At 35.5% G+C, this 20,939-nt stretch overlaps 2 pseudogenes; one reads left to right on the top strand and one right to left on the bottom strand.

Annotated features, from left to right (window-relative positions):
- Positions 1 to 13,603: 13,603 nt before the first annotated feature.
- LOC101615380 lies at positions 13,604 to 15,366 on the top strand (annotated as a pseudogene).
- A 2,210-nt stretch (positions 15,367 to 17,576) lies between these two features.
- On the bottom strand, positions 17,577 to 18,514 carry LOC101615098 (annotated as a pseudogene).
- Positions 18,515 to 20,939: the final 2,425 nt, after the last annotated feature.

Below are 20,939 nucleotides of genomic sequence, written 5' to 3'. Positions count from 1 at the left end.
TTGAAAAGGAAGATGGACAATGATAATTGTAGGACAGCATATGTTTCATGCAACTATCTTAAATTGTTTATTGTTTCATATCCCTTTTTCAATGATAGATTAAGCAATCCTGGCTATTAAAATTTTACATATTTGGGGCTGCAGAGATGTCTCAGTAGTTAAAAAGGCTTGCTTGCAAAATCTGGCTACACAGATTGGATTCCCTTGTACCCACATAAAGCCAGATGCACAAAGTGGGGCAGGTTTCTGAAATTCCATTGCAGTGGTTAGTGGTCCCAACATACCTATTCTTTCTCTCTTTCAATATCTGTATGTGCCATAATATTGAATAAAAAATGATATAAAAAAGAAAATATTAAATATTTGTTTGTACTATTTTAAAGGGATTTTTGCATGTATGTTTGTATTACTTAATTGTCTCATGGTAATGTTTAGAATTGCTCTGAAACAATGTGAGATTTATTTTTTTGGTGTATTTTTTTTTAAATCAGAAAATGACTCAGTGGATAAAGTGTTCATCTTGCAAGCACGAGGATTTGAGATTAGAACTTAATGCCCAACAAGATGGACATGGCTGTCTACTTACAATTCTAGCCCTCAGGAGGAAGAAACAGAATTCTCAAGACAATATACCTAATTAGACTAGCAAAATTGGTGAGTTTGCACACATGTGAGAGGCCCTGCAACAGTAAAAAGTGTGGAGAGTGATAAAGAAGACACAATATGTGATTTATGGTTTCACATATATGACAAAATACATCCATCCATCCATTCATCTTCCCACACATATGCACATACAAATATGTTCTATTTTTTTAACACTTTCATTTCATGGGTACTGTTGATCATGGGTTTGTTGAAATAGTTACTCACAAAGCCCTGTTCATAAAAGTAATACAAGATGAATATATGGTAAGATGCATTCAATCTTGAAAATTATGTTAAGTAAATGATATAATACAGCGATTATAATATTATTCCATTTATATTTACTGTACAGGAGAGACAACTGATAAAGAACTGAGATGGATTGATGGAAACCTGAGCCTGGAATGAGAAAGGGGTAAAGGAAAGGTACTTTCTAGCTAGCAGAACATGCTAGAAATGCTTGACGGTAGCTGGGAGTGGTAGTTTTATATTAAGGATGTAATGATTACCACTGATTAATTTCTACAATTGTATTAATTGGGTGACATACAAGTGTTTCTTCCTAATATTAAATAATTTAAATATTAATTATTTTAAATATGAGTTCACTTGATTCATCGTCATTTGTAAGGGGTTAAAAGAGGTCTTAAAGGAAGGTTTTGCAGTTGCCTTATGATTTTATGCACCAGAACAAAGGATCTCGTAGGACGCAGGGATTTACTTTGTCTTACAAACTCAAAGGGAAGCTCCATGACGTCAGGGAAAAATGATGGCATGAGCAGATGGTGGTCATTACCTCCTTGCCAACATCAGTTGGACAGCAGAGGCAGGAGAGTGTGACAAACACTGGCAAGTACAACTAGGTGTAATTCACATAAGCCTGCCCCCAGCAACACATCTCCTCCAGAAAGACTCCAATCCCCACATTTTCATCACTTGGTGATCAAGCGTTCATACCACATGAACTCATCGGGTGGGCAGGCACTTAATTAAAACCATCACAGCCATACCATGCTGAATATGCCCTATCTAGTGAAACCAGCCCAGAAATGGTGTGTTAATAGATTTGTGACATGAAAACAGAAGTGGGGATATTGAGGGAGAAAGGCAAAACCAGTAAAAGAGAAGGGCTGCAACAGAGTTAGGAAAAGAACCTACCAAAAGGGTGGTTTCATAAGAAATAGATTTAAAAAGCTAAAAAATATGTCAGTAGTGTTTTCATGTGAAGTAATAAGTAGTTGGATTATGAGAGGTTGGACCCAATTAAAACTTAGCTTTCATGTAAAATTTAAAATTAGGGAACATATATGATAAAATTATTTCTTTTGGGAAAGATGAAAATATGTCCTCTCTAATGCTATGATTTTATATATAAATGGGTGCTCAATTCTTTTGTTTGTAGCAGTGATGGCTATGCTCCCAGACTTCTCACATCTTGATCAAAGCATGTTTACATAGATAGGATACAAGCAGAATTTTAAATATAGCCTTGAGATGGAAAGATGGTTCAGTGATTAAAATGCTTGTCAGCAAAGCCTAACAACGAAGGTTTGTTTCCTTAGTACTCATGTATAGCCAGATGTACAGAATTACACATGAATTTCCATGTTGTTTTCAGTGGCTAGAGGTCCTGGAGTACTCTCTGTCTCTCTTTCTCTCTGTATTTCTCTGAAAATAGTAAGTAAATGAAACAGTCTCACTCATCTACAGCACCTAACCTGAATCCACCCAAGATGCCTTACATACCCAGCAAGAATCTAGTGAACTAGACATTAGGATGGGTAGGGAGGGAGGGGAGGGCAATGGAGGGGTGAGATACCACAAATCTAGACCCAAAGGGCAATGGTACCATAAAATTCTACTTCCTAAAAGGCAGACCAAATGGCTGAACCTTCACCAGGCCCTTGCAGGGAACACCTGAACCACCAGACACTGGAGAGGGTAGAATCAAGGCTAACCTTAATCTTGTACATCTTCCCTCCCTCCCTTTCCCTCTCCCTCTCTCTTGCTCTCTCTTCTCTGGAACTCTTGTACACTAGTTATGTTTTTCCTCGTTTTCTTAGTGGACATCCACCTGTAACTCCCAGTACCAGCATGGGGCTATCATACACAATGAGCTTTTGATCAGAGAGACCTACAAGGTTTCCTAAAAGAAAGACAAATGTATGTCAGAGTACTTGATGACCCACCAAGGTTAGTGGTAAGACCCTACTGCTGAAGACACCATATGTGGTTGACATGTAAAATAGAATGGCATGGCTGGAAGTTAGAAGAGAGTCAGTCCCCAGACAGTGAGTCTAGTGCCAGAGGGTACTACATGGGTGACTGGGGAAAAATGACCAATATCTGTCCAAGCAACTCATGGTCTAACCTACTTAGCAACAAATAACCTGGTGTGATGCCCACACAAGTGCAATAATGGCACACAGCCACGGTGGGTAACCAACTGCTCTTGATGTGGCTAACTGATCCCCTCAGTGGTATTGGATCCATAGCTGGAGCTGGGAAACAAGTCAGAACCATATCCAAACATATGCCCACTCTCCATTATCAAGCTACCACCAATCACGGGTTACAAGAGGGCCTACACCTAATAAATTCTCTATAAAAAAATCAAGGGTTATCTCATTTGTCTGGTGCTAACTTATTCTCCTTTGGAGAATCTTCTTCTCTTTTTCAGATAGATGCAGATCCTAAGGAGATAACCACCCCTCATACCTCCAAAGGGCTCCAGCTTAAACTAAGAAAAATTGGTGAAACAAGCACGGGTGCTGCTTTCCTGATGAACCAGATACCAGCACAAGGGGAAAGGAGATCAACACAGAGAAAAAACAACTCCTACCAAATCAGAGAGCCAGAGCCTCAGAGGCCCCCAATACCTCATCACTGAAGCAGACCAAAAATGAACCCATGGCTCAGGGAAATTTTGCGGAAGAGGGGTCAGAAAGAATGTCAGAGCCATATGGTGGGTCATGATATGCAGAGACATTTATATCACCCATAACTGTGGGCTAACTCCACAATGCAATGGGGAGGGGGTAGGTCACTGATGAGCCTAATAATGGTACCAAACTGCCTGTACTTGCACAATAGAAAACTATCAAAATAAAAATAAAAATATAAAATAAATAAATAAAAATACAGGCTGGATTTATCTGATGAAATCTATTTTCATTTGTGTCTAGGAATTACAAGATATAGTTCAGTGTGATATCTGACTGCATATAAGGAATATAAGACTTATTTATAATGAATTCCTTATAATGAAATTGTTGAAAAGCAAAATGCTGATGTTAATATTTAATTAATTATCATCATATAATATGCATACAATTTTAATGTATACTCAAATATGTTGTCAGACCTAAATCCATTTTGGAGCAATGTTTAAATTATTATGATTTTCTTCTCTCAGACCATAGTTTTCTGGAGAATTCATTAAAGAGCAATGCTTTGTAGGTTGTGTGATTTGTAGATATCAAGTTAAACATACACATTATATTATCATGATTCAGTTTGAACAGTTAAGTGGGCTTGAATTTGCCTTGAGCAAATGGAATAATAAACACTGCACTGTTGAAAGTCGATTTGACTTGAGATAGGTATTTTTAATAAACAGCAAAAAGAACCTCTGTAGTGTTTAACTTGGTCAATATGGATACATATGAAAAACAATCAGAGTTATAAGTGGAAAATGCGTGATTCTTGCAGAATTTAATGATATAGGACTGCTGAGCATTGTGGCTCATGCCTTCAATCCAAATATCTGGGAACCTGAGGCCAAATGGTCTTTGTAGCTTCAATGCCATAGTGGACACTAGCTACATTGTTCATGCATAGTGAATCATTTTACATTTTTATAGACTCATGGCTGATAAATGCCAAATAGTTAAATCTTTTGTTTGCCATGTGATGCATATAATTTGTAGTCTCTTGCTACTCCACACCTTCATGCTAAAAGCTTTGTACAAAACCCCCACTAGCCACAGTAGATAAAAGCAGACATGACTGCTCCTACTTGTACTATATAAAAGCATTGGCACTAGAACTAGAAAGTATGCTCAGTGGTTAAGGTGTTTGCCTGCAAAGCCTAACGTCCTAGGTTTGCTTGCCCAGTGCCAACCTCAAGCCATATGCACAAAGTGGCACATGCTTCTGGGGTTCATTTTCAGTAGCTAGAGACCCTGGTGCACCCACTCTCTCACTCTTTCCCTCCTAGCTTCTCATTCTTCCTCTCTGTTTTTGCAAATGAAGAATTAAATTAAATATTCTAAAATGCATTGGAAGTAGAGATTAAACTAAAGTGATTCATATGTTACACAATTTATTATATCAAAATGTAAGTCTCCTGACTTCTATTTGTAGAGTTTTTATTGCGCATACTTTGAAATGATCTCTCTTCTGAAGGAAAACTAAAACATATGTTGTTCAGTTTGGAACATTCATAATTATAAATAAATACATAGAATTTTTAGTGTATTCTATTTTGTTTGTTTCTGGAGTGTTAGTTTTCCATATTTATAGCAAATTTTATACATGCCAGGAGTCAACAAATGCATTATATTCATTTATGCAATCAACAGGCTTAAGGGATTTTATAACATTTGTTTAATAGCTAAAATTTTACAATAGTAATATTATATCTTGATATTGTCATTCTTCTAAAATATTCTTGAAAGTATAAATTTCTTACCTGTGGAATAGCAAGGTCATATTTAGTTGTACTAGGAACATGGTTAATTTAGAATGTTTATATCTATTTACACAACTGTTAGTGAAACCCCAAGAGATAATCCATAGGGAATGTGCTCCCAATTAGCTTCTCATTCAAAATAACATCAGGGATAATCCTTGCATAATAAAAAAACTAAATAATTTTGTAAAAAGTAGGTGTTGGCATTTATAAAATGAGGAACTTTATTGTCATTATCAAATGATGGCTTAGAAAATTGGCCCTTTTATTGTTAGCTAAGATATTTAAAACCTTAGAAATCTTCTGATCTGGCTTTGACACAATGTTGTAAATTTTAATTTCAGGAAAATTTCCACCCACTGGGGATATGAAATAGTTAATGTTAAAATAACTTAATAATTATGGACAAAGTGTAACAATGTAAACTTAACATTTGCTTCTTTTATTAATAACAGAGGTTTTTATGGTCATTCAAACATACTGCACTGCAAATCCACTAAAATTGTAAATAGCTGTGTTTAACTTAAATAAATTATAACAGTTCACTTAAATACATATAGTAAACAAGGTACATAAAAGAAGTAGTAATCTCTAAAACATGGAAGAGAAATTTAAAACTCTGACTTCATGACATGTAATTTTGGGAACTGTGAATTCTAATAAAAATATAATTGTGCAAGACCTTTCTGATTGGCTCTGCTCAGTGGAAAGGAACCCATATATGGAACTAGGTTAGAATCCTATGAAGACAAAGTTGTGCTCTCCCATGTCAAGCTCCCACTTATCTCTGGCTAAAAGAGGGGCTACATCTATCAAATTCTCCCTAAATTAATAATGCTTATCCCATTTAATCTTTGTTGATTTCATTCTCCCTTGGAGAATCAGCTTTTCTTTTTGACAAGGTAGCAGGACCAAAGGGGGAGGGGGAAAAGCACTCCTTGCATTTCAGACAAGGCCCAGGTGAAACCACAGAGGAACTGGAGTGATAATCAAGACTGCTGCTTCCATGGTGAGCCTGACAGTCAGTACCAGGGTGAAGGAGACAGACACCGAGGATACTCAACACATGTCAAAGCAGTGAGTAGAATTATAACACACTCACCCAGGCCCTGGAAATTTTGCTGAAGAGTGAGCAGAAAGATTGTGTTAGCCACAAGTTGTTACGTTATAACCAGAGACATTCCCACCCCCCCATATCTGACTGATGTTTCACAATGCATACCCACAACTCCATGGGAAACACCAGCAAATGGGCTCCAGTGGAATGAGGGATGGGATGAAGGAAAGGATGGTACCAATACCTTATGTATCCATACTAAGTATGTCCATAATAAGAATGATAAGTAAAATTATACATACATGCATATATATATATATATATATGCATACATATATATCTATACAGAGAGAGAGAGAGAGAAGAGAGTGGGGAGTGGGGAGACAGTCTGGTTATGCCAGGGCCTCTTGCCCTGCATAGGAAATCCAGACACGTGTGTTTTGTGCACCTGGCTTTATGTGAGTACTGGTGAATTAGACACAAACCTGAAGGCTTTTCAGCAAGTGCTTTAACTGCTGCCTCATTGCTCAAGCCCAAGTCTATAAATCTATCTTTCTCCCATTAATTGCTTTTTTTCCCTCTCCTTTTTGCCATTATATATGGGCTTGAATATATTCTATCCTTCCATTTTCTGCCTGTATTTATTTTACAGTTATAAATCTTATCTTGCTTCTTCTAACAAATGTCCCAGAATTGCAACATGAATTTACAATATTCCAGTCAAAAATTACATATATACATATGTAATGTACAAATACATATGAAGATCTGGTAAATTCTATTGTCATCCTCACAACATTTGTGTTATTTTTGTCATGTATTTTGAGTTTACATTCTTTTTTTTTTTAATTTTTAATTTATTTATTTGAGAGCGACAGACACAGAGAGAAAGACACATAGAGGGAGAGAGAGAATGGGCGCGCCAGGGCTTCCAGCCTCTGCAAACGAACTCCAGACGCGTGCGCCCCCTTGTGCATCTGGCTAACGTGGAACCTGGGGAACCGAGCCTCGAACCGGGGTCCTTAGGCTTCACAGGCAAGCGCTTAACCGCTAAGCCATCTCTCCAGCCCGAGTTTATATTCTTAACTTCATACAACAGTATTTTTTAAATTCATCATTAATGGTATTGCATAAATTACATATAATTTGATAATGTTGATGAATTATGTAAATAAATAATGTTTAAATTTTATCACATTAAATCTTTCTTAGATTTTTAACAATATGCAAAGTAAGGTGATATATAATATGAAATTTCTCTAATAAAACAAAACATAATGGAATTGGTCAGAGTATGTTGGAAAAGGCCTTAAACTACAGGAAACAAAAGCAAAACTTGATAAATCAAAAGAAAAAAAAAGTGATTGATGGCAAAATAGTAACAGAAAGAAAGAAACACCGTACAGACATGGAGACAGTGTTTGCAAACTAAACATCTGGGGAAAGGGCATATAAAAGAGGTATATAATTGTACATAAATTATATATAGGTATAGTGACAGAGATTATATAGACATAACACTTGATTTAAACATGAACAATAAACAGAAAAATGTAATTCAAAGTTTCAATGAGACATCCTCATCTTACCACAGTCATAAGAGCTTTTACCAAAAAAAAAAAAAAAAAAAAAATTAAAGACATTGATTGCTGGCAGCAGTGTGGAAAAGCAGTAACACTTGCATACTATTGTTAGCAATGTAAAATAATGAACATATTATGGAAAAATGTTTGGCTGCTCCTCAAAAACTAAGCTGGGCTTGGTAGTGCATGCCTTTAATGCCAGCACTTGGAATGCAGAGGTGTGAGGATCACTGTGAGTTCAAGGCCATCCTGAGATTAGTGTATTCTGGGTCATCCTGAGCTAGAGTGAGACCCTTTTCTCGAAAACAAAGAAACAATAAAAAAAAGTAAATGTAGATCAGTAGTTTCTAAGTTACAGGTAGGTAAGAGAATGATATTTTGATGGATTTTTTTTTTGTTATTGTTATTTTCTTTTGCACAGTACAGCATCTATCTATACTAATAAATCAGTGTAAAAGGGAAAATGGAAAGAATTACTTTATCTTCTGCAGGTGATGGACTACTCCACATCTAACACACAGGATACATGCAGATTTCCAGAAGGTACTGATAAACTGCCACAGTATGCTGCTCCGAGGATCTCAGAAACGGGCAGGACACTCTGCCTTTAAATAACCAGGTCAAGCACCTTAAATGAAGGATTGTGCTTGTCAAATGAGTAGGGCGGAGAAAATGTAAGGGGACATTTCAGAAGTGGAGGGATAAAAAAGCAGATATAGGTCACATTGAAGCAATTTCAGGGTAACAGAACCCCATTCTGAATAGTTTTCTCCTTGACTAAATGTGGAAAATATTCTTGACCTATAGGGGAAAGTCTAAGCCATTATCCTTTTCTACAGATAAGAGACATCAGAAGGTGTACACTTTTATTGTTCTTTTCCCCCCTAGGGAGCCCTTTCATTCTCTTCTGAGAAGGTCCTTTCCAGACAATTAAAATTTCTGAGAAGATTGCCCTTTTCTGGAAATCCTGACACCAGACACCTGATGTCAGAATTAGACTGGCTAAATGAGCAGCCCATTTTGAAGGCTGACAAGAAAAAAAAAAAAAAAAAACCGCAACCTGAATTTCAAACTTTTAATGTATTTCATATCTACATAGAAAGTAAGAAGTCTATAGATCAGTACATTGAAGGCTCAAGTTTTAAAAAGATCTTGTCAAAGGCCAGGTGTGGTGGCACACATCTTTAATTCCAGCACTTGGGAGGCAGAGGAAGGAGGACCTTCTTGAGTTCCTGGCAACCCTGAGACTACATAGTGAATACCAGGTCAGCCTGGACCAGAGAGAGACCCTACCTGGAAACACCAAACAAACAAACAAACAAAAGACTTTGTCAAACTAAAGTGTCTGAAATTTAACTGTACCTAATCTCTAATAGTAAAATGTTTCATTGCATAGAACTTTGTAATTCTGTGTATATTGACCTAACTTTCCTGCTAATATGCATATTCATGTACATGTACCTTAAGTATGTGTACTCATGCACTTTCTCCTCCAATGAACTTTCATTATATATTGACCCAACTTTCCTGTTAATATGCAAAGTCAAGAATGAGCATATAATTATGTGTATTCATAGGCTTCCTTCTCCAATGAACTCTAAGTAAGCTTAAAACTGTCTCTTACCTTTCATAATTGTAGACCTTTATAACTAATATGAGTTTAGGTAGCACCTTTATTGAAAATATATTAAATTTGGTCATGTTATGCATACATACAGAGAGACAAAAAGAAAGACAGACATTGAGGCAATAAAGTAGGTTAAATTTCCAAGCGAAGCAAACTAGAATTAAAAGAATTGATCAAAACATTAAACCACATTATTAGAATTGGAGCAGTAATCCTGTTCTTATTTACTATATTTATTTTCTAGTCTTATGAATATGCTTTTTACTTGGAGGGATAATTTCATATCAAGGCCTAATACGCAATTCTGTAACCATTACATGATGTAATTTGTCGTTGCAGATTTTTCTCTTATTTACAATGGAAAAACCAAAATCACCTAGGTCATTTCCTGTCCCAGAAGAGAATTCATGTGCTTGCTCCCTGGAGGACCTTTGTGTACTTCAGGAAGAGCTAAAGAGCCTCTTGTGAAAAATGAAATCCAAGAAATCTACAGCTTGCCTTAACTGATTGGAAAACTCAATTCCGAAGGTAAGAGAAAACACTTTCTACCACACAGAGATATTTAGAAGGTATAATCTGAAGCTTAAAAAAAAAAAACAAAAAAACATTGCGTCACATGTAAATTAGAGACAAGCCTCACTTACCTAGCGCTGCATAACACATGAATCATAGGTTTCCAAGATAGAGAGAAGAGAAAGCAAAAACTCCTTACTTATTTGACCAAAACAATTGTAAATTCAAAATTAACATTGACTTATTAAAATAAAATGGTTGCAGAATAGGAATGCTAAAGTCAAGTGATTATACCAATATATTAGAAAAGTTACAAAATGTAAAAGCAATTAAATTTCAATCAAATTTTGGCTTTATGTCACTAGATGATGTGTTTATCAGTAAAGCAGTTAAATGAATTCTATGTTGATTTCCTAGTTTTAGAAAATTGATCTAGAATCTATAATTGTTTTAGGCAGTTAGCACAGGCTAACCTAGAGCTCACTCTATAGCCTTGGCGGGCCTTCAACTCATAGGGATTCTTTGGCATAGCCCCCCAAGTACTGAAATTAAAGGCGTGCACTATCATGTATGGCTTAAACTTAAAAATAAAAATTCATATACTTTTTTAGAAACTCTCCAAGACATATTGTAATTAAGACTCTAAACATTGACACCAAACAGAAAATCCTAAGAGCAACTAGGGAAAAATAGCACATTACTTTTAAAGGTAACATCATCAGAATTACTTCAGACTTCTCAATGGAAACACTGAAAGCCAGAAGGGCCTAGAATGAAACACTGCAAAGTCTAAGCACCTATGGCTTCCAATCCAAACTACTTTACCCAGCAAAAGTATTCCTCATAATAGATGGTGAAAGAAAAAATTTCCATGACAAAACTCAGCTTTACAATTATATGAACACAAAACCAAACCTACATAGAGTATTTCACAAAATTCCCCACACAGAAGAATCAAATAATCAAACTCAAATGCCTACAAGAAGCAGATCACAATAACCAAACTCAGAGAAGTCACAAAACATTTCAAAGTCCATGAAAACACCAAACCACATATGCCAACTCAGTATGGCAGGAATCAAATGAAACCTCACAGTCATTACCTTAAATATTAATGGCCTTAATTCACCCATCAAGCCACATAAGCTAACAGGATGGATCAGAAAATTAGACCCTTCAATCTGTTGTCTTCAAGAAACCCACCTCATCACTAAAGACAGGTACCTCCTCCGGGTGAAAGGGTGGAAAACAATATTCCAAGCAAACGGGAATAAGAAACAAGCAGGCATAGCTATATTAATATTAGACAAAATAGACTCCAAACCAAAAATAATCAAAAAAGACAAAGAAGGCCACTTCCTACTTATCAAGAGAATGATCTACCAAGAGGATATTACAATCATAAATCTGTATGCACTAAACACAGGCACACCACATTTCATAAAGAAAAACCTAGTTGACAATAAAACAGAAATAACCACCAACACCATCATAGTTGGGGACATCAGTACACCATTATCAACAATGGACAGATCATCCCAATAGAAACTCAACAGGAAAGTAAAAGAGCTCAACAAAACCGTAGATCTCTTAGACCTAATGGACATCTACAGAACATTCCATCCCAAATCCACAGACTACACATTCTTCTCAACAGCCCATGGAACATTCTGTAAAATAGACCATATACTGGGTCACAAAGACTGCCTCCATATATTCAGGAAGATTGACATAATTCCCTGCATGATATCAGATCACGATGCTATATTGCTAGAAATTAACAACAAAAGACCCACCGAGAATCCCATCGGCCCTGGAAACCTAACAGCACAATTTTAAACAATAGATAGTGGATGAAATACAAAATGAAATTGCAAAACTTTTAGAAATGAATGACCATGTGAACACATCATACCAAAACTTATGGGACACAATGAAGGTGGTCCTCAGGGGAAAATTCATAGCACTAATGCCTTCATAACTAAGTTTAGTTAATGTATAAGAGAATTTAGGTAAGTGAAAATGTGATTTTGTTTTGCTCTTTTTAGAGAGGATGATTCATATATTGCAGTGTAACAAAAACTCTGCAAAAAAGTTTCAAGGAAATTTCATTAAGGCTGAGCATATAGAAACTTGCAAAGGAATCTTCATTTTGCTGCTTAACTATCTGATGTGGTCAGATTGCTTGTCTAGGTGGTTCTCAGCTTTTTCCTCAGGAAAAGGATACTGAATCATTTATTTCAAAGGTTGTTCCACAGGATGTATTAATCCTCCCCCTAGCATCAGTCACCTTGACTAGTAGTTACAGGTTTTCTATTGAATATAAATCACTGGTAGATCACAACGAACTCAACCAGGCTAAGTACACAATGAGCCTTACCCAGTGTGGAAGGCAGTCTGCTATAGAAAGAGATGCTGAAGGGAAATCAAAACCCATGGTATTGATTTATTTTTCCCATATCTGGAGATTGAATCTAGGGGCTTGTACATATTAGACAACTGTATAACATTGCTTCCATTTGTGCTAGACTCTTGCTTGAAATTTGGTTTAACATGTAACATTGAACTCTATTAAATCCCATATAGATGGCTTTCCATTTTGCAAATTTGTGGCACATATCATGATTTCCACTTTTGTAATAGCTTCAACCAAAACATTACTGCATATCACTGCTTCATTTTAATTTAATTGTAGTAGCTTTATCAATTCCACAAGAACCACAATAAATTAAGTTAATACCCATTAATTATTTATTACCTCAAGATTTGCATGAATAATAGCCATTGATACATATTACTATTATATTAATATTAGAAAAAAGTGTAAAGATTTAAAAAGGAAAAAGAAATACCAGAAACAGAAATGAGTATGTGCTAGTAATTTCAGGAAAGAAAAGTAAAACTAATTGTTAAAATGATACTCTTTGCTTTTATTTTCAAGCAAGTTACTCTATGTTCTGCACAATAATGTAGTCACTATTAAAATGAGTTAATTTTTAGAGGACCTGAAATGCTTTGGTCTTAAATGTTGGAACAAATGAATTTTTAAAGTAAGGCAAATTCATCTCACATTCTAGATATAATATTCATTAAATGATTTTTCACACTGTTCAATTTCATTATATACATATGCTTGATTTGATTTTTTAAATTATGTTAGGAAGATCATTCCATGGACACTGTATTGAACCTAAGAGGTCTCTTTGGCCTTTCTAACTTTGAACACAAAATAATATGAAAGTTAAGGAAAAAATGACAAGAAATATAAACTTATAACAATGAGATTGAGTTTTATTGACTTGTTTAGGCACAAATTATCTTGTTTGATTTGTAAACAGACTAATGCATCTACTTGGACTCACTTCATCATCAAAGCAGATCCCAACATAAAAGAGTTTCATTATGCCTTTCCAAATGCATGAATGATCACATACGTGATGGACTCTGCATTCACTGCATAAGGTCTTTGCACTCTATAAACAAAACTTGAAATATCAAAGATTACATCACATATGGATGCATACAGGAACACAGAGAACAATGTGAGTGAGGTCACTGTGTTTATACTCATTGGCTTCACAGATGATGTTCACCTGCAAGTGTTTATATTTCTCTTCTTTCTTGCAGTCTACCTTTTTACACTAATAGGAAACTTGGGACTGGTTTTGTTGGTCCTTGAGGATTCTCGGCTCCACAACCCCATGTACTATTTTCTGAGGGTCTTGTCGTTCTTGGATGCCTGCTATTCTACAGTTGTCACCCCAAAGATGTTTGATAATTTCTTGGCAGAAGAGAAATCCATTTCATATCACAGCTGTGTGGCCGAGATGTTCCTCTTTGTGACTTTTGAGACTTCTGTACTCAGTGAGCATGTCTCCCAGGGTCTATGTGCCACTTACTGTTGCTTCCTATACTGGTGGAATCCTGCATGCAACCATACACACAGTGGCTACCTTTAGCCTTTCATTCTGTGGCTCAAATGAAATCAAGTTCGTCTTCTGTGATATTTCTCCACTGCTTGCAATTTCCTGTTCTGACACCCACATAAACCAGCTTCTACTCTTCTACTGTGTGGGCTCCATTGAGATCATCACCATCCTGATTGTCTTGGTCTCCTATGGCTTTATCCTGTTGGCCATTCTGAGGATGCACTCAGCTGAAGGGAAGAGAAAAGTGTTCTCTACATGTGGAGCTCACCTCACAGGGGTGTCCATTTATCTTGGGACCATCCTCTTCATGTATGTGAGACTGAGTTCCAGCTATGCCTTGGGGCATGACATAATAGTGTCCACATTCTAGACCATTGTCATCCCCATGCTGAATACTATTATCTACAGTTTGAGGAACAAAGATGTAAAAGAGGCCATGAAAAAAATTTTGAATAAAATTGGCCCTTAAATAAAGTATATTTTCAAATTTTTCTTAACCTGAAAAATAAGCTTTTTTTCTGTTTTAATATCAGAAAGCAAAGGCAACACTTGTGAATTGAATTTACAGTTATGAAATATTGATGTTCTTAAAATGTATTAACTAAAGCATTGGAAGGTTCTTTATTGGGGTACCTCATGAATGTCAGTGGGTATTAACATTCGCATATCTATGTTCAAACATATATGTGTTAAAATATTATCAATATATATTCAATGCTATTACACAATATATTGCTTGATTCTCATTGAAATTCATTTCCTCAGATTCTAGGCTTTAGGATATAGGCATTTTGGCTATAATTCTTAGTTTTGTTTTGTTTTTCAAGGTAGGGTTTCACTGTAGCCCAGACTGACCTGGACTTCACTATGTAGTCTCAGGCTGGCCTTGACATCACGATGATCCTACAACCTTTGCTGGGATTAAAGGCATGTGCCACCATGCCCGGCTCCCAGACTATTTTAAATAATCTCAAGTTGTCCAGATGATGAGGCCCCATGTGTTCTAGCTGATAGCCTTACAAATGCCAGAAATGTGAGTGAGGCCTTGCTGCAGCGTCCCAGCCAGGGCTGCCCACTTATCCAATGAATCATGAGAAATTACATGTTCTAACTGTTTCTATGGAGTGGGTTTTGTTCTTTGCTTCAAAAGCTGATAGAATTTCCACTGGTTTCAAAGACATGTCTGCCAATGCTGTATCATACTTAACCAGAGATGAGACATCATTCTCCTGAGGAATAGTCAAGGCTCATTTTGACTGTATTCAGCATCACAGTCTTTATACAAATTGTGTTCATTTTACACAGCATTTTTGTGAATGCTGTGACCTTAATTGGCATATATTAAACTATGTCAGGAAAATAGTATATGGAGTACACATATAAAGGTTTAACAATAAAATTAAGGGGAAACACATTTTTTTCATTTTGTCTATACATTATAAATACAAATCAGAGTATATAGTTTTGGCATATATTATAAAGAAGTTAAAATAATCTTACAATAATTAAAATGTAGGAATATATCAATTGTTTTCTACATAACTGCAGAATATATTGATTATTTTTACCAGCAAAAATAGATGTTTTCTAAATCTTACATACAAATGCAAATAGATGCAAATTCAAACTATATATCAAAAATTGATTGAAAAAATTAAGGAGGAAAAAGCTCATAAAACTTCAATTAAATATTCAGGATAAGATATGATCTCAATCAGTATATGATCAAGCTATAAACATATATTAAATTCTAATTTATAATCATAAATGTTAAGAAGTAACAACAGTTACAAATATAGACTCTAGACAAAATAATTACCAAAGGAAAAAATAAGTCATTAAGCCTATTGTGGATTTCATAGAGTATGAAATCAATTTTTGAAACAAGTTACACAGGTGGAAATGTAATACATATTTCGAATATGTAAATAAATCTTCTTGCAATTTTGAACTCATGAAAAAATTTTCAACAACTAAAGTAATGAGTACACAGTTAATTTTAAACATTCCAAATTTTATTATGGAAAAAAATCAATATAATTTTAGGTTAATGGGAAACATAAAGTACAAACAATTTTAAAACATATTCATTTAAAGGATATCACATTGAAAAAGTTAATATGCCAATTATTGCAAAAATTTAGCAAAAATATTAATTAATTAAAATGGTACTATGTTTCTAAAACAGCATTTCAATAGATAAAAGATACTTCAAATGCAACTTTAGGAGATGTAAATAAAAATTTTTAAATAAGTAAATATTTAGTACTTTTTTGACAAAGTTTATTTCAATAAATATAATCTAAGTTTATCATCACTTCCTTGCCTTGGAGAGTTTATTCATCAAATTTTAATAATCAATTTGAAATGATTTAATTCAAGAATTTATTGTTAATGATGTATGGACATTTATATAAGTAAGATCAAAGACAAAGAAATATGATAGGTACTAAAGTGACTTGATATGTTTTAGGATGCTATACCTGATGTTTAGTAGCTAGATTCACAGGGGATATAATTGCTTGCAATTTCAACTTGATAATTACCAGCACAGTCATATCCAAAGCAATGGAAGATGTTTTCAACAGTTGCACCCATGCCCTGAACACATATTCACTTCACACTTTCAATTATACAGAGGTGGTTATACATTAGATTTTCAAGGTAATGCAAGAATATAAAGGAAATTACATAAATTTTATTTCCATATCCTCCACATTCATATAGCCTCATTTATTAATTATGAGGACATGTCACATGTGTGCCAGTAATGTTTTAAGTGATTGTCTTCTTTTAAATAATTTTCCAAATTGTAATCAAAGTTAGCATATAACATTTTCTGATAATTTAATTCTAGATCAATATTTATTGTCAAAATCTAAGTTTAGGATATACTAAATGTATTTCTTTACAACACTTTGTATATGAGTGAAATGAATTAATTTTTAATTAATTTGTAAAATGTCAATGAATATTCATCAAGAAATGGCAATTCACATTTAAAATATGTAAAGAATGTAAGTCCCATAATGGTTACAGAAGGTATGATTATTGCCTTACCTACAATGCACTGATCTTGATGCTACTATTAATGCTTATAAGATGCAGTTGAGAAAATTTGAGTCTTAATCTTTTAGAGACTTATTAAGTATTGCACAGCTAAAAACTATTATTATAAAGGGTATGACTTCTGCAACTTATTGCAAAACTTATCTTTTCCATAATTTAATTACCTAAAATTCCAATATTGTATGAAATGCTTAATATTGAAAACATACACCGATATTTTGCACACTAGTTAGACTTACATGCATAAATATTTAAAAAACGGATTTAACCTGTGTTCCATGAATCCAGTAATACCTAGACTGAGAAAGCCACATCATGGAGATGTCTGAAAATATGTGCATATGGGAAGCACCATACTCAGGTGAAGAGGTTTTCAGTTGTGTTAAAGAAAAGACAGTGAGGGAATACAAGTATGGCATGAGGAATATTCGCATGCTGGGCCTCACTGCTATGTGAATTACTTGCAGCCCTCTCTCCTCTGTAAGACTCTAAGGAATGCATTTTTCACTTCTTTGTTTCTCAGACTATAGATGAGTGGATTCAGCATGGGGATCACAATAGTGTAAAAAACAGAAGCCACTTGATCCTTTCCCAAGGTGTAGGACTTACTTGGTTTTAGATAAGTAAACATCACAGTTCTGTAAAAGATGGTGACTCCCAGGAGATGGGAGGCACAAGTAGAGAAGGCTTTTTGCTTTCCTGAAACAGAATTGATTTTTAAGATGGTAGAAAGAATAGACATATAAGATATAGATAGTATAACAAGAGATATTATTAGTGTAAAACCAGCTAAAATAAATATAATGAGTTCAATATCATGAGTGTCACTGCAGGACAGGGATAAAATTGGTGATGTGTCACAAAAAAAGTGATAGTTTACATTGGATCTACATAATTGGACCTTTCTCATGCAAAGCACATTGATCATAGACTCCATAGCTCCAATCACATAGGACACAGTGAGGAGGGCACGGCAAAGGTGTGTGGACATAATGACTGGATAGTGTAGAGGATTGCAGATAGCTACGTATTGATCATAGGCCATGGAGGAGAGAAGAATGCATTCAGTAGCAGCCAAGAGGACAAAGAAGAACATCTGTGTGAAGCAGCCCATGAAGGAGATATGCTTGGAGGAAGTCAGCAGGATCTGTAAGGTTTTGGGTGTGATGACATTTGAGTAACTGAGGTCAAGTAATGACAGGTGGGTGAGAAAGAAATACATGGGAGTGTGAAGCTGGACATCTAAGCGAATGAGCAATATCATGCCTACATCGCCAGCACAGTAATCAGGTATATGAGGATAAAGAGCATGGAAAGGACCAGCCTCATCTCTTTGGAATCTGTGAGTCCCTTGAGGATGAAATCAACCACACTTGTGTGATTCCAGGTGTCCATAGTAAGTTGACTTAAACTGTGGAGAAATAAAAGGTAATACAGAGCTTGAAAAACTTCAGTAAAAGGGTGTTGTTCAGATATACATTAAATTACTTTTAGAATGAGTGTGAATGTCTCATAATTAATACAAATTTTACTTTGCTTGTGTGTAAAACATAATTGAATCCAGAAAGTAGGTATTGTCAATTCAGACATAAATTGGCCCTTGAATATAATAAAGTATGGTATATTTTCATTCAGTCTGATGTTGTTCCAAATGACAATTTTTGGCACAGTTACAATTACAGATGTCATATTAACATACATGAAATAGCTTATTATCTGTTGACTTTATAGTAAATCTCTAAAAGTTCAAGCATAAATATCCTTACCTGCCCTAGAAACAGAATATTTCTAATTCTGTTTCATAAAAAGATGGATGTGATGTATTTAAGCCAATAAACAAATTTGTTCTGGTATAATATTTTTTTATATTTTTTGAGGAAAGATCTCATTTTACTCTACACTAACCTGAAACTTACTTTGTAGCCCAGGTTGGCCTGGAAGTCCTGCTCTCCTTGCAATCTCAGCCTCCTGAATGGTAAGACACAGGCACATGCAACCATTCATGCCTTGTCCCATATTTCTTTTTCTTTTTTTTTTTTTAATTTTATTTATTTATTTGAGAGCGACAGACACAGAGAGAAAGACAGATAGAGGGAGAGAGAGAGAATGGGCGCACCAGGGCTTCCAGCCTCTGCAAACGAACTCCAGACGCATGCGCCCCCTTGTGCATCTGGCTAACGTGGGACCTGGGTAACTGAGCCTCGAACCGGGGTCCTTAGGCTTCACAGGCAAGCGCTTAACCGCTAAGCCATCTCTCCAGCCCTTGTCCCATATTTCTACTGTGTAATGCCTTCTCTTGAAGAATACTCCCTGTTGTTTTATAAACTGCTCTAAATTAATTCATTGCACAAACAGACAAATATCTGAAAAGGACTATAAATTTGGATTTCAAGTGAATTATTAAAGTAGAATTAATTTGTACAAAAAATGTTATACGCTAATGTTGATGACAACATACAAAATACAACTGCTAAGGAAGACAAATACTATAAGAATTGTTATCACTCCTGTGACTTTTCTTCAAAATTAGTTATTGTGAATCTATAAACATATAAGGCATATGTAAGCAAAACTTATTTTCTCTGTACTCATGCAATAGGTTGAAAGTCTAATATTTGAACATCTCTTTCACTGCAAGCAGTGACGTGAACATGTTTTCAATGTCTCAGCAAAGTGTGTACAGTCATCTTGTGTTGCTTTGGACCTGTAAATTACCAAATTAACACTGAGTGCAGTAATCACTTGTATATCTGACAGGCATACTATTCTGTAGCATAATCAGAAGATTTGGCTCCCACAATAATTCTTTGTTTTTGCCTGATATTTCAGGTAACTAAGTTGTTTTTCAATAAATTCTTGAAAGAAATCACTGACATAGCTTTAACTGCATTTTGGTAATAAACACAAATCTTATTTTTTATTTTGATGCCATCACTTAGCCCTCGTGTTCTGTGGGTGTTCTGCAGGTAGCATTAGCCACTGTGAAGTCAAGAATATCAAGGCCACTTTGACTCTGAACGACAGCTTTGTAAAGCTCTCCTGTTCCTCTGGCTCCTATATTCTCTCTGCCACTTTTCCACAATGGCCTTAGAGGGTGTGACAGAGACGTCTCACTTATTGCTGTATACTCCAGTGATAGATCTTCTCAGCACTATGGCCACTTTGAGTCAACTTAGTGGCCTCTACCACTTGAAAGGGGAATCTTCTCTAGCCACAAGTGAGAGTAGCATTAATATATGGACATAGGGGCTGGAGAGATGGCTTAGCGGTTAAACGCTTGCCTGTGAAGCCTAAGGACCTCGGTTTGAGGCTCAGTTCCCCAGGTCCCACGTTAGCCAGATGCACAAGGGGGCACTCGCGTCTGGAGTTCGTTTGCAGAGGCTGGAAGCCCTGGCGCGCCCATTCTCTCTCTCTCCCTCTATCTGTCTTTCTCTCTGTGTTTGTCACTCTCAAATAAATAAATAAATAAATTAAAAAAATATTTAAAAAAAATATATGGACATAGAGAACATCTTATTGGTCATAATATATCCATTTAACTAGACCAAAATAGTAGTTCCCTCTTAGCACTTATGACCTTCTCAGTCATAGGCTTTAGATAAAGTTAACTGTATCAGGCATGAATTCCCTCCCATTGAGGGGACTAAAATCTAATCAGAGAGTACCTGTTTTCCCCCAAACAGACATGCTACCCTCATATCAGTTGGTACATTCCCCCAGCTGGTCACCTCAAAAGTTTAAAAAGTTCTCTGTGATTCAGACTATTGATGACTTTTCCTCCCAAATGCTTTGTGCTGCATAGCACTTTCCAGTATCCTGT

The sequence above is a fragment of the Jaculus jaculus genome, chromosome 1, assembly GCF_020740685.1.
Source record: "Jaculus jaculus isolate mJacJac1 chromosome 1, mJacJac1.mat.Y.cur, whole genome shotgun sequence".
NCBI lineage: Eukaryota > Metazoa > Chordata > Mammalia > Rodentia > Dipodidae > Jaculus > Jaculus jaculus.
Note: the sequence above shows the minus strand (reverse complement) of the source record. Positions and strands in the feature narration are given on the sequence as shown.